The sequence below is a fragment of the Protopterus annectens genome, chromosome 7.part1 (genome assembly GCF_019279795.1).
Source record: "Protopterus annectens isolate FY-2018-M chromosome 7.part1, PAN1.0, whole genome shotgun sequence".
Lineage (NCBI taxonomy): Eukaryota > Metazoa > Chordata > Ceratodontiformes > Protopteridae > Protopterus > Protopterus annectens.
In genome coordinates this window covers 336,895,742-336,911,336 of record NC_056740.1, presented here as the reverse complement: position 1 = coordinate 336,911,336, position 15,595 = coordinate 336,895,742, and the positions used below count along the sequence as shown (strand labels likewise).

At 40.1% G+C, this 15,595-nt stretch overlaps 1 protein-coding gene across 4 annotated transcripts in view; it reads right to left on the bottom strand.

Annotated features, from left to right (window-relative positions):
- LOC122807756 overlaps positions 1 to 15,595 on the bottom strand; it is an 815,279-nt gene that overhangs the window by 484,096 nt on the left and 315,588 nt on the right. The window lies entirely within an intron of this gene.

The window sequence follows — 15,595 nt, the reverse complement described above, 5'->3', positions numbered from 1 at the left end:
CAAGGGAGAAGCCTAAGTGATCAAAGAAAGCCAACCCTGGGTAAATCCCATACAACTACACCCAGTTATGGGTTACTGCTATTATACAATGACGTTATTTAAAAAAGAAATTATACAATGACGTTATTAAAAAATTGCTTACCTTTCTTAAACAATGCCATTATAGGACAGCACTTTAGTTTTCTTCTGCTTCTTGAGTTTCATTGTGATGTACTATGCATGTGTATAGCATGTACTTCCATAGTACATTAGCGAAGTTTAAGAGAAGAGAATATGTATACACACACACACACACACACACACGCGCATATAGACACATATATTCATATATATATATATATATATATATATATATATATATATATATATATGGATTCACTTTATATCCTCGAAATACTGAAATATCGAAATTCAGTATTTCGAAGCTATAAAGTTGAAATTTTAAAACCACAGAAACTCAGAACCATGAAATTCAAAATATCGCAAACTGGAGATTTAGAATTTCACGCTTCTACTCCACACACACACACACACACACACACACACACACACACACACACACACACATACACACACACACGCACACACACCTTCCTCCCCACACACAAACACAAGCTCTCTACTACATAAAAGCAAGGGGGGCAAGCCCCCCTGCACCCCCTACTTAAATATTCTCACTCCAAGATTGCACTACATACAAACACACACAAAACACCACCACACAAGCTACATTCTCCTCGCACACACACATCACAGCAACAAAGCACACTGACACACACCACAGCCCCTACCCAAAACCCTTAACATACACACACTTACCTGAATGCATAACCATAAACCTCAGAAGCGCTAAATTCAAAACCTCCGGTATTCGAGGTTTTGAATTTCACGCTTCTGAGCTTTTACTCTTCTAAGGATTCCACTTTATGGGCTTGAAATACTGAATTTCGATATTTCAGTATTTCGAGCTTCTAAAGTATGTATATATATATATATATATATATATATATATATATATATATACATGCACACACACACATATATGTGTATATATATATATATATATATATATATATATATATATATATATATATAGCTATGTATGTATATATATATATATATATATATATATATATATATATATATATGTGTACATATATATATACACACACACACACACACACACACACGTATAGATACAGACACATATATATGTATTTTCCCCAAACAGTCCCAAGCATAAAACTCTAATGTCTGACATCACTGACACAGAAATCCTCAGTATATACCAGAAAGTATGAGGAAAACGGGAGACCTTCTGCAAAACCCTGGACAGTTGAGAAGTACAGTTACTGTGTGTACAACTGATCATAGTACCAGTAACCATAACTTTCATCTGTCCACTGTTTGCAGAACGTCGCTCATTTTTCTAACTTTTTGCCCTGGCCCTTGTAAAATATAAGTATATCGCAACAGAAATTCCAGCCATTCAACAACACTTCAGCAGCTGGATTTCTTTCTATTGGTATATGCTAGATTTACAATGGGCACTCTGATTGGGCTGTCCAATCAGTGGGCATGTTTTTGAATAGTAATGACCCCTTATTGTATAACTTAATATCTACACTACCATGGCATGGACACATGATAATTTAATACAACACACACAAAACCTTCTCAATGAATGAAGGCCCTTATATCCAATGATAAATAGGTAAAATGTATTATCTATCTTTCTATCTATCTCTCTATCTGTCTATCTATCTGTCCTCTGCTGGCCAGGTTATTCCTACTTTTCGGAGAAGGTATTTATACCACTAGAGGAAATGTAGCTAGGGCATCAAGGAAAGTATAGTTGTATAAGTTGCACTTACCATAACACTAGATGTTCATCTTCCTCCCTGATGCAATAGCCTTTCGGCTATATGGGTTGTATCCTGCCTAGGATACAGCAAATGGCCAGCTTGAGTTTCAAAAAGTTCTGTTTCCCTCAACTGAATGACCAGTCCCTTGGAAGAAAATCAGTAATCAGAGTGCAGACATTTTCAGGACATTCTTGCCCATAAGAGAGAAAGAGTTTACTCATCCTGAGCCTCTAAAAGATATAAAAGTAAACAAAAACTTTTGTATCCCAATGATTAACTATTTACAGAAGTAGGGTTATCGTGCATGGGTGCGGCCTCTGCAGCAGTGAGGAATTAAAACACCTACTGTTATGGTATGTGCAACTTACATAAGTGAACTATCTTTATCATTGTCACAGCTGCAACAGCCTTCTGGCATAATCAAAGCATATCTAACCTGGAAGGAGGAAGAATAAGGATCCAGGAGCTCCTGGAGAATGGTCCTAGCAAAGCTAATCCTGGAGTTGCAGAAGAAATCCAGTTTTTTGTAAATATATGTATCAAGGACCATGTTCATAGGTTTGTAGAAGGTTATTAGCTGAACGGCCCTAGAACCCTTAAAAACCAAGCCGTATTTATCCAGAGTTGCCCCAATATCAGTGGTTAGGTGAGTGACGTTCGCAAAGGTAAGAGTCTATAGTAGTTAATAATGACTTCCTCTGTCCATAAGAGACATGGGTGCATCCCAGGAGTGAATCTGCAATCACCCATCCATTGATCTAGGTTGAGTTTGAAGAGGTTCAGAGAGGGGTTCTATTTCACGTGAAATGGAAGCTTGTTCCAGAGAAGTGGCAGTCTCTGGGAGATATATCCTCTACAACATGACCTGTTAATGTCAGAGGCTAGGTTAGGATCCCTGGAGCAAGTGACCTTTGTGCAGTTTGTTTTATGAAAGTGTAGCATTTCCATCAGCTCCTGGTCAGACACTGTCCTGTAAGCCAGGCACAGGTCACCCTTTAGCAATTTGTAGGAGAAAGAATACAGTGACAGAGCTTTCTGTGTAAGACTTGTTTTGTGTAACCTGTAATTTCTTGGTGAGAAACCTCTGTGGTCTCTCCAATTGTTGCAAGTGTCTGGTCAGGTACATGCAAAAGGGAGCACTGTACTCAATTATTTGTCTAATAAGGGCCAAGTAAAATGGAATTATAACATCCTTAGATCTGCAATTGATGCCGTTACTTATAAGATGTGCCTCATAGAAGGATTTCCTTACTACTGTAGATACATGGTGGTCAAAATTCAGGTTGCTACCAACCTGAGTACACAGATCATGTACCACTGGGTCTACATTTAGGGGGTGCAATGCTCTCCCATGTTAGTGAGTACTATGCCCAGGACATCTGAGCCTCTTGAGGATGTGCTGACCAGCTGTTCCAGAGCATTTGCATTGACAAAGTCCAAGAACCTCTGAGCCAGTATGACTGTGGTCTTGTATGTTTCTCAGTCAATGGTAGGATAATTAAAATCACCCATTAGTAAGGTGTTGAGCTGTATGGCAAGTGACTCCAGTAAGTCAAGGTATATGGTATGCTTTTCCTGTTTCATGGTGGGAGACCTATAGCTAGCTATGATGTGGTAGGGAGCTTTGCCTATAGTTAATTGGACATGCAGTAGCTCAAGAGAGTTTAATCAGTCTCTAATGAGGATGGATACACCTCCTCCTTTGGTTCTTTCACACTTTGTGGTCTGAACGTATGGAAGGCGTTGTACCCTGGACGTCCAGGGCTCCTTCCGTGCCTTTAAATCATGTCTCGGTGACTGCACAGATGTCAGCATCTTCCAAAGTTGGGAGTGCTTCCACGGAGTGTAGTTTCTTATATAGACTCCTACCATTAAGCAGCAGTACCTTGAGTTTATCTAGAAAGGATTTCATTATGTTGGGAAGTTGGTTATTTTGACACTGCCTAAAAAAGGCACAACAGGGGTGGCTAATGCCTTTGCCAGTATCCGAAAGCCTAGAGGAGACAGTTGCAGACCATCTCTGGCAAAGCAGCATGGTCTGTCGACCATGACTTCCTAGGCTGACAGATATTGGATCCCCTTGGACTGACACCAGAAGCTAAGACAATTGTTAAAGACAATCAATTTTTGTTTGTATCGTGGCATTATCCTTGGAGAAGGTAGAATGTTGCTTAAGGCTAGGCTTATACCTGCCTGTGACACATAATCTGAAAGCTCAATCATGTCTCTCTTCATATAGTCCAGTGAGGTACAGCTCAAATCATTCACCCCCCACATGGACTATGATGGAGTCATACCAGTACTTGTGGTTGAGCGACTTGATGGATCCTGGCACCTGACAGGCAGCTAACCATAACCCACTCCTTACTCAGCCTGGACAGGGGAACATCCGTGAGTCTCACAATGAAGTCACCTTACGCCTTATGGGCTTATTTGCTGAGACACTTGTGTGTGTGTGTGTGTGTGTGTGTGTGTGTGTGTGTGTGTGTGTGTGTGTGTGTGTGTGTGTGTATGTGTGTGTGTGCTACTATGTGTTGTGGTTAATTCTTGCACTGTTTTGTGTGTAAGTGGTTTCCAATCAAGAAGCCTCTGATCTTTTGGTAAGTTACTAGTGAGTACCTCTGCATATGTGGGTTCATGTATCATGTTCTTATTTAGTGTGGGAAATGTGTGTGTGCTGACAACCTGTTAGGCATTCAGTTTGTCCTTATGTGAGAGTCTTGCCTCCAATTTCATTGTGAACTACATCTCTCACATAAAGTATTTGTTTCAGGAGTGTTTGTCAGTATATTTGAGACAATTGTTATATTGACTCAGGATGCTTATGTCTATCAGGATGGCCAGAGAGATGATGGGAAACTGCCCATCCATGATAACAGGTTCTTACTGTATGTATTATTAGGCAAAGGAATGGGTTAATTTGACAGGACTGTGCTGGAAGCACCAAGATTACAAGAGGAACCCATACTTTGTGTAGGCTAAGGTTGATCAATAAGGTACCACTGCTCAGTGCACAACCAAGTTGCTCCTAGAGCAGCAAAAAAGCTTGGAAGGGTTTCACTGGCAGCTGTTTAGGGAAAAACTGAGCTTCTAGGCTTTTGCGTCTATAGAGGACACTGCTAACCACTGCTACGTGAAAGGCAGCACCGCACAAACGCAAGGCTTAAATACGAACAAAGAGAAACACATTTTAAGCTAACTACCAATCAGGAATGCACACAATAAGACTTTCACCAGCAATCCCCAACTCAAGACAAGTTAGATCAGCACACTTCTGCCACAAGAGTGCAGAAAAACACCTTCTTTATGTAGAATAGGTGGTTTGGAGCCCAAGTGTAACAAGACCACACAAACGACCTACAACAGCCCAACAACTAACAGATATAATTAACTACTTACAGCAGCAGTAGACAGTACAGTTTTGTTTTATTTTATTATTTTTTTTGCTATAAAGTGCAAAAATAGCAGCAAATATCTTAAGAAACTGCTTAAGTGCAGTCATAGTATATAAGACAAGTGCTATCTCTAGAATGCTTCTAGAGTCCGACCCTTTCCTGTCTGCCATCATAGATGCCAAGGCTCTTGTAGAATTGACTGCCCGAAATGGATTTTCCATGGTAAGTATAACAAAAAGGCAATAGCTTAGGACAACCACCTCAAAATAGTCTGCTTTGACATTGGTTGTCCCTTCATTGTCCCATCGTAAGAAGTAAATAGCTAAATGTGGTTTGCTAAAGGGCTTAGTTCTGTAAGATAGTACCTGAGCTGCCTATGCACATCCAGAACATATAGAATATTTTCTCCCTGGTTCTTATCACCACCTGGACATGACCCTAAGAGATTGATAGCTTGAATCAAAGTGAACTCTGAAACAACTTTAGGCATAAATGAGGGATATGTTCTAAATGTGAATGTAACTCTATCTCTATGAAAGACCAAAACCACCATGACAGCTTGCAACTCAGAATTTCTTCTTGCAGATGTCAAAGCAGTAAGAATCACAATATTCCATGTAAAGAACCTTAAGAATGTCAGATGAGCTCAATCAAAGTGAGAAACAGTTACTTTTTCTAGCCGAAAGTTAAGATCTTAGGAAGGGGCCACTTGTTTTCTAGGCCTAAGATTAAAAACTTCATTGAGAAACTGTTTTACCACAAACAGGGAAGAAAGGGGAGGATCCATGGGCAGACAAGCTGACATGGCCACAAGATATACTACTAGAGAAGAAGAAGAAGAAGAAGAAGAAGGAGGAGGAGGAGGAGGAGGACAGGCCAGAGGAAAGCAACTCACATAAAAATTTCAGAATCAGTGGTAGATAATCCCTGATGGAGCCCTGGTTATTGGCTAGGCACCAACCTATAGCATTTCCTAGTTGCAGGTTTTCTTGCCTTCTTTAGTACTTGCTGAAAGTCCTCATGATAGAGGTGCCTATAAGGAACTGCAATTGAATCATTCAGGCAGTTAACTGAAGTTGTTTGAGACTGGAAAGCATCAAACTCCTCCTGTCATGTCTGAGTAGATCCAGCCTGTGAGGAAGCTCATTGGCAAATTACATAAGAAGGGAGAATCAGTGTTGCCAGGGCCAAAAGGGAGACACCACAATGAGTTGTGGAGTAACCTTCTGAATCTTCAGAATTACCTTGGATATCAGTGAAAAGGCAGAAATAATTAAAAGAAAACTCCTGATCATGGGAATGAGAAATGCATCTGTTTTCCAGGCTTTTTTGCAAGGAGCCCTGGAGAAGTATTTGTTCAGCTGTCTGTTTAGAAAGTAAGAAAACAGATCTATTTGAGGCATTTCCCACAATTTGATTAATTCCTGGAAGGACTCCTCCTGTTCAATTTCCATTTATTTGGCTCTGTCCTGGTCTTGCTCAGCTTGTCCGATGCTATATTTTGCTCTGACGGAATGTAAGAATCCCGGAGGGTTAAGGAATGCTGTAGAGCTACCTCCCAAGCCTTCACAGGCAGCCTGCACAGTGAGCATGATCTGGTGCTCCCTTGCTTGTTCATGCACCACATCTATTTATTTATTTATTTATTTATATTTGTTGACCGGGAGTGTCCGACTGGACGTAGGTCCATTTTCAGAGGAGGCTCAGGGAGAAAAGCTCCACAGTTAAAATAAACAGACAGTAGTTACATTGGATTACATAGCGATTAACAATTTACATAGCAATTACTTACAACATATTTACAGATGAAGAACACAGTACATCAGTAGACAACTAGAATCTTTATCTGTGAAGTACATAACAGACATTAACAAATGTTACAAGAAGAAGTTCCTGCTGTATAATAAATACTGGCTTATGAGCATCTGAGCTTGCTATAATCAAAGTAGTTAGTGGAGTGGAAAGAAAGGTAGTGGTTGGATTTGGAGGGTGATATTAGAGTGGGAGTTGCAAGGGCATAGCCAGCATATTTTTAGGTGCGCTTTTAGTAAAGTTTTGAAGTGGGTGCATGATGGTACGGAGGTAATTGTGGGTGGGAGGGAGTTCCATAATTTGGCTATGGTGCAAGAGAATAGTGCTTCACCAGCAGAGTTATTGGCTTTAGTGATCTGCAAGTGATTTTTGTTGCTGGATCTTAGTGGTCTGGTGGTGCGATAGGGTTGGAGTAGATTCTGGAGGGATGGGACATTTAGTGGATGATTTACTAGTTTGTGGGCGAGTGAGAGTTGATACCATTGAAGGAGGTGAGGGAGTTCAAGCCAGCCCAGTTCAGCAAGTGAGAGACAGTGGTGACTACGGTAGGATGCCCCTGTGGCGAATTTGGCAATTTTGTTGTAGCAGGTCTCTAGCTTGTTTAGATCGCATTGCCTTAGGTTGGTATATATTGGACAGGCATAAAGTAGGGTGGAGATAAGGTGGGAATTTGCTATTGAAATCTTTGCTGCTTTGGTGAGAAGTTGCTTATTTCTGCATAGTGCTCCTAGTTTTTTGTGGACTTTTTTTATGGTCAAGGATATGTGAATGTCAAATTTTAGTTTATTGCCTATTTCCACTCCTAGCAATTTGGTGTGTTCAGTTGGGTATATAGTGGTGTTGTCTTTTGCTGTGATGTTAAAGTGAGAGTTGTTTTGAGTATGTTTGGTGGGTTGGAAGATGAGTAGTTTAGTTTTGTTTGGGTTGAGTATTAATTGGGCATCGGATAACCAAGTTTCAACAGAGGAAAAGGCTTCCTGTGTGACTTTTTGCAGTTTGGGTAGGGACTGGGCTGAGCAGACGATGGTTGAGTCATCTGTATTGTATGAGTGTGCCATGTTTGGTGGCAGAGGCTAGATTATTGGCGAAAACAGAGAAGAGTAGGGGTCCAAGGATGGATCCTTGGGGAACCCCTATGGAGACAGGTAGTTGGGGAGATATGTCATTCTGCCATACAACGGATTGTTGGCGGTCAGACAGGTAAATCTGAAACCAGTTGGTGACTGATTGTGAGAAGGATATGTTATTGAGGACAGAGATAAGTTGTTTGTGTGGGACCATGTCAAATGTTTTAGATAGGTCTAGGAAAGTAGCAGAAGAGAGATAGCCATTGTTTTTATGCTGAAGGATAGTGTTAGTAAAGGAGAGTAAGGCAGTGGTGGTGCTATGGTTTGGTCAGAAACCATGCTGAGTATTGGAAAGGAGGTTGTTAGTAAGGAGGTAGTCTGAGACCTGAGAGTGTATGCATCTCTCTAGTATTTTGGAGAGTGGAGAGAGAATAGCTATGGGGTGGTAATTGGTTAGTTCTGTGGAGGGTCCACCTTTGTGGAGGGGAATTATATGTGATCCTTTCCACAGTGTGGGAACGTAACTTTCTGACAGAGATCGGTTAATCAAGATGGATACTGGGTAGGCCAGAGCATCAGCTGCGATTTGTAGGTATTCACTTGGGAGGTTGTCTGCTGCTAATCTGGTGGGCTTAAGTTTAGTTAAGAGTTTTTTTTATGTTGGAGGTAGGTACAGGAGAAAAAGAGAAGGCAGTAGGGAGATCACTACTTGAAGGTGTGGGTTGGAGGGGAGGGGGTTGTGTTGTTTAGCTAATGATAGTATGGTTTGTGTGAAGTGTGTGTTGAATGAGGTAGCAATATTTTCTGAGGAGTGAAGGATGTTAGAAGGAGGGGTACTTACTTTACCTGGGTGGAGGATGGAGTTTATGGAGGACCAGAATTGTTTGGGGCTGTGTTGAGAGGAGTCTAGGGCAGACTGGTAGTATTGGAATTTGTCCTGTTTTATTAGCTTTTTGACTCTGTTGCGTAGTTCTAGGAATTTCTGTCTAGTTGAGGGGGTTTTGGTTTTGCGCCAGTGTTCCCAGGCTTTATCCCTGTTTTTCATTTCTGACTTAGTGGTTTTCTGTAGCCATGGGGAGGGTTGTGCTTTGATTCTGGAAAGTCTTATGGGGGCATGGTAATTAAGGATGCTCAGGAAGGTAGTATTTAAAAATTCAACTGTGTCATCAAGACTGAGGTACTTCAGAGGATGCCAGTTACATTCTTTGAGGGATGAGATGAATGTGAGTGGGTTAAAGTTTAGTTTTTTACGTATTTGACGGTAGATGACAGGTTTAGCTTGGTATAGGTATTTTTTGAGTAGGAATGTTGGGGAGTGATCACTTAGGCTATCTGATAAGCAGCCTGTTATATATGACTGGGGGTTCTTACTGACTAGTATCCAGTCCAGGGTAGTATGCTTGCTGGAGTTTTTATTTATCCTGGTTGGCGACTGGACTAGTTGGGTGAAGCCATGAAGGTTACATGATGGGTTGGATGGTTGCCAGAACAGGATTGCCAGTCAATATTGAAATCACCTAAAATGATTGTTTCTTTAGGGAGATGGTGGGTAGACCAGCTGAGGAGGTTTTCTAGTGGAGGGATGTTTTGGCCAGGTGGGAAGTAGCATCCAATTATGTTGATGGTTTTGTTTTGGTTTATTTTGAGGTTGGTATATATTATTTCTTCATTGCCTATTTGTGGAGCTGATGATTTTAAGATCTGGATGTTTAGATGCTGTTTAAATATTATAGCTACACCGTCTCCTTTCTTGTTTAACCGGTCTACTCTTAGTATGCCATAACCTGTAGGGAGTATTTGCTCACTGGTAATGTGAGGTTTTAGCCAGGTTTCTGTCAGGATGACTATATCTGGGGAGTACAAGTCTATGGTGGCATGGAGTTCATGGACTTTGTTGGATATACTTCTAATATTTAGGCTTAGTAGAAGGAAGTCACTTGGCTTTCTATTGGCTGTAATATGGGAGAAGTTGTGGTTTCTAGTCTGATTATGAGGATTGGGGTTGGAGATGGTAGGGCCAGGGTTGGGGTGGATATCTCCACTTAGGGCTAGTTTAGATATGCATGAGGTTATTAGTTTTCTCAGTTTTTGAATGTGTTTGATTATAAGGGAAACTTTATGATTGTGCTCTTTGGGTAATAGGTATGGTGGGAGGGTTACTGCGATAAGTTGTAGGGATGCTTTATGTTTCAGTAATATAGTTGTTAGAATATGTGGGGGTGCATAGGGATGATTCTTGAGTTGGTGGGAGGGGAGCTGAGTGAGGGTGAGACACGAGTGGTGGTGTGAGTAGTAGTACAGTGGTAGTGGTTGAGTGGGGGAATGATGGATCTTTGGTAGGATGTAAGATATGCAAGGAGAGTGCATGCAGTGAGCATAGGTAAGGTATGCTTGTACATGTTAGTTGAGGAGGTGTGATAGTAGTGGGAAGATGGAGGAGGTAGTGCTGGATTAGTGCTGTGGTTGGCTACTGGAAAGATGGGAGGGGTTTGTGAGTGTAATAAAGGTGGGACCACTGGGGGCGGGAGGGAATAGGGGGCAGGGTGGGGAGCGTAGCGGGTAGAGACCCTGTTAGTTGCTCTTATGAGGGGGCTGGAAACAATCAGGTAACAGAGTTAACTGATAAATGAACATATGATAGTGACAAGGGTGGTTGTAGTTTTAAAAATGGTGCCTGCCACAGGTAATATGTATTAACTTTGGGATTGTCTTAAGGTAATAAACAGGGAAGGGGGAGGGGAGAACAAGGGTGTGAGCAGGCAGTTCTCTGTACTGCTGCTAATGAGCCAAAGCAAAGACAAGTTTGTGTTTAAGAAACAATCACAATTGACCAAGGACTGCTCTGAAACTGTAAGTCATTTCTTAACCATTATTCAGATGGAAAAACAGGATAACCTTGCATCAGTAAGCTACTGTGGCCTCAGTGTAAATTAACAAACACACAGCATTGATCAGTTATGGATACTATTTGCTAATAGAAGGGAATAAGAGAGAAAGTGGAAGATGAGTGAGTGTGTGTGTGTGTGTGTGGGGGGGCTGCTTACAAGCCAAAGCAGAGTGCTCTCCAGGGGAAAATGAATATTGCCTCAAACAGGTAGATGCATACTCAAAGTTAACTTTAGCTGTTTGCAGACAGTTCAGACCCGGACTGCGCTTTCCTTATAAGAATGATAAAGGTGGTACCACAGTTGAATACATAAGAGTGGTGTTAGTCTGTAATCATCTGAAGAGATTCTGGGGTCCACAGATGGTGATGATATTTTAAGGCACAAATCAAGATCTCTTTGCCATTTGTGTGTTTTGGTCTGTCTGTGAGGTGCCACAGACCCTGCTTCTTTATCCCCATAGAAACTGCTCCTCAAGCAAAATCTGAGGTGTCGGTAGTTATGGAATGACACAAATCTGATGAGAAAAGGGTGGAGACCTGGATTGACAGCCATTTTCTGCCTCCACCAGTGTAGTTACGTTTTGACAAAGTCCCATATTGGAATCTGAAAATGCAGAGGATGAAGATGTTAGGTCCAAGTGTTTTTTTTTTTACAAACTATTACATTTTCAAGTAAAACCTGATGAGTGGAATCATGAAAATCATAGAAACCAAGAACCCTAGAATCTTGGGATAGTCTGCTGTAGAAGTCTGGGACTGAATTCAGAAGCTCAGGAAAGTTTCCAGATAAAAATCCACCTTCCCCTGTATAAGAAAATCCTTTTGCTGAGTGGGGTCTAGAAGGCAGGCCAGAAACACAATCTTATGTGATGGAGTTGGGGAGGATTTTTAGTACATTTCTCTGGAATTCCAGATTGGTAGAAAGAGACGAAACCCACATTAAGGACACTTGACTTCTGAGAAAAGCTCTACAAAGATAAGCAAGTCAAGAAAACAAGGAAAAATATTAATCCCATGCAGTCTGCAGAGAGCTGTCACTGGAGCTAAACACTTCATAAAAAAAACATTGGAGCTGAAAATAACCCAAAGGGTAATGCAGAGGACTGATAATGTAACCGAGAGAGAATCTGAGAAATGTCTTGCAGTCCTTGACCTTTGGGATGTGATGGTAAACATCCTTTAAGATCTAGGGTTACCATGAAACTTAAAGGAAGAATGAAAGGTAACAAGACTCTGAAGTGTCAGCATTTTGAATTTTGTTATTTCCACATAAGCCTGACAAAGGAAAGATCTAGAACTGGACACTATGAAAGCATTTTTTTGGAACCAAAGCATTCTGGAATAGAAACTTTTGCCCCTTTGACTCAAAGGCACTGGTTTTATGACTCCTAGAGTAAACAAGTATGGAAGAACCTGAGGAAAAAATTCTGTTTGGTTCGGAGAATGAGATAAATTCTCCTAAAAAGAGGTATTTGTATCTACTGCCAACTGTACCCCCTGAAACAATTTGAACACCCAAGAGTCTGCTACAATCCATTTCTGAAGGGGCATTCACAGAGCCAGTTTCTGCGACAGATTTAAAGGGCTAGGGGATGAAAGTGGATAGGGAGAGGTGGCAGAATGCTGGCATAGTTATTCTGAATTATTAGACTGTCCTTTTTTTGAAAGAAAGCATAGTTGTGCAAATAAACATACCATAACAGTAGATATCTGAATGATTGCTACTTGCAGTAATGTAAGCTATACGGTTTATATCCAGCCAAGGATATAACAATCAGCCAGTTTCCAAAGCTACAGGGAATCTTCCATGTTCCCAAACCATTAGTCATACATACATACATACAAATACATATAAATATTTCAAGCACGGGCATTAATGCCCTTCTAGCTTGCCAATATACCAAAACACTTATCATAATAAGTGACCAGGCTATTCTTAAACATATCTAAACTAGTACTTGTTTTAATGTAATTTGGTAGTCTGTTCCATGCATCGGCTACTCTGTCAGAGAACCAATTAGTACACTTCTCGTTCCTGTAGAATCTTCTACATAGGTTGTCTTATGATTCTCTAGTAGTTTTTGATAACCTCAAACTTTCCCAGAAGTAGTTGTCTCTAAATGCCCCATATACCTGAATAAGATCTCCTCTTAGATATCTGTAAGAGACACAGTACAAGTTCAGATATTTTAGTCTTTCATAATAACTTAAATTTTCACATCCATGGATGCCTTTGGTATATTTTCACTGTACTCTTTCCAGTTTACTCATGCTTGTTTTCTTACAGGGTTTCCATATTGTTATTCCATATTCAAGTTTGGGTCTAATGCAACTAACAAACAATGACTTCATTATTTTTGATTTCCTAGACTTTATAAACATTTTTATACAACCTATAGTTCTATAACTATCATTAACCAACTGGTTGACATGATTAGAAAAACTCATAGCTGAATCTACCCATATACCCAGGTCCTTAAATGAGTCTACAGTTACAATCACTCTGTGATGTATTAAACATTCACCTTTCAGTTTATGTCCCCCAAATCTCATATGCTTAGTTTTTGATGTATTTATCAGCATATTATTCTCCTGTGCCCAAATGGTCAATTTAGTCAAGTTATTTTGCAAACATGCCTTATTTGTAACACAGGTAATCAGTTTACCCAATGTCAGGTCGTCTCCTATATAGACTGTAGAACACCTCAGATGAAAAAGTCAGGTCTGAAAGATACAATCTAAACAAGTAAGGGCCTAGGACAGAGCCCTGTGGGACACCCTGGCTGTAACCAAGGATTTCACCTGTCCAGTTTGCTGTATGATACTTGCCATGTCCTATTTGTAAGCCATGCAGCTATCCATCTTAGCAAGAGTACATCAATACCTAGTTGTACTAATTTATTGATCAATATTGTGTATGACCATGTCAATTGCTGAAGTTAAATCTATATAAATTACATCACAGCACAATTTTTCATTCAAAGCTGTTATTATACTGTTATAGACCATCATCTTACAGGTGGTAATAGATCAAGTTTGGGCACCAAGCCATTCAGAGTTTTCATGCCAACAGAGAGAAGGAGGCAAGAGTCCTGACAGGACAATACTATGAAAAGAAAAATATATGTCCACACCCAGGCATAAAAATTATACAAAAAAAATAAAGTGGATGGCATGAACTGCTATTGCAGCAGTGATTATTAGAACAGCCACTGTTACGATAAGTTTACTTACACAACTGCACTATATTCTTCATATTGATCACTGCTGCAGTAGCATAAGCTATATGGATAGATTACCATAGCTTAGAAAGACTAGGAGGAGTAACGAACAGGATCCAGGAGCCCCTTGAGAATGGTCCTGGCAAAATCTGACCAAGACCGGGGAAGGAATTGGGTTTACAGTGTTTTGTAAAAGAATGCATAGAGGACCAACTTGTTGCTTCTAGAATACTTCTAGAATCCAACCCTTTCCAAAAATCCACAGAAGAAGCCAACTCTGTTAGAGTGATCCTTTATTATGTGTGTTTTATTACCTATTAGCTGTGCTCTATATTAATACACCTGTAGTAACCTTCCAATTTTATGCTGGTATATTAATCAATTAATTTAATGTATTTTTTGTTTAAATTTGCTCTGTATGGTCAGTTTGTCATATTTGTGGACCATTTTTGATACAATCTGCTCTGTATGTTCAGTTAATATCATATTTGTAGAGCTTTTCTCCCCGGGCTTCCACTGAAAACGGGCTTCTGACCCAGTGGAATTTCCCAGTTAACAAATGTCAATAAATAAATAAATGAATTAATGTATAAATAAATAAATAAATAAATAAATAAATTTACCTTGCCTGCAATAGTTTTGTTGTGGTGGGAACAACAAAAGGTAATAGCCCGAGACAACCATTTGGACACAGTCTGTTCTGACATAGGTTGTCATTTTTCTTATCTTCACAAGAAATGAGACGGATAAGAAGTTCTAAAAGATTTTCTTCAGTCACAATAGCACTAGAGTTGTCTGTGGATATCCAAGACGTGAAGTATCCTTTCTCCCTCATTTTAGGTGCTGGAAAGAACGCAGGGCGAAGGACATTTTGGCCTGAAGTAAACTCGGATACACTTTATGTATAGAAAAGGGGTTAGTTCTCTTCTTTGAGGAAAAAGAGATTAGGCTGACTCACCATAAGAGCTTGCTAATCAGACAGTCTTCTTGCAGAAGTCAGAGTAATAAGTAAGACTGTTTTCCATGTTAAGAACTTCAAACCAGCCAAATTAGCTGGTTCAAAATGGAGCAAGTGTTAAGTTGTTCTAACAGAAAATTAAGATCCCAAGAAGAATCCACTATTTTTCTAGGAGGCTTCTTATGTAGAACTCTTTTCAAAAACATTTTCACATGAGACAGCACTGGAAGAAGGAGATCCATGGGCAGATATACTGAAATGTCCAACAAATGAACCTTGACTGAGGGGTAAGACAAGCCGATGGAGAATATAAAACCAGAAAAACACTAGTCCTGAAAGAGAGCTGGTTGTTGGCACCAACTAGAAAACCTTTCCATTTGCTAATATATG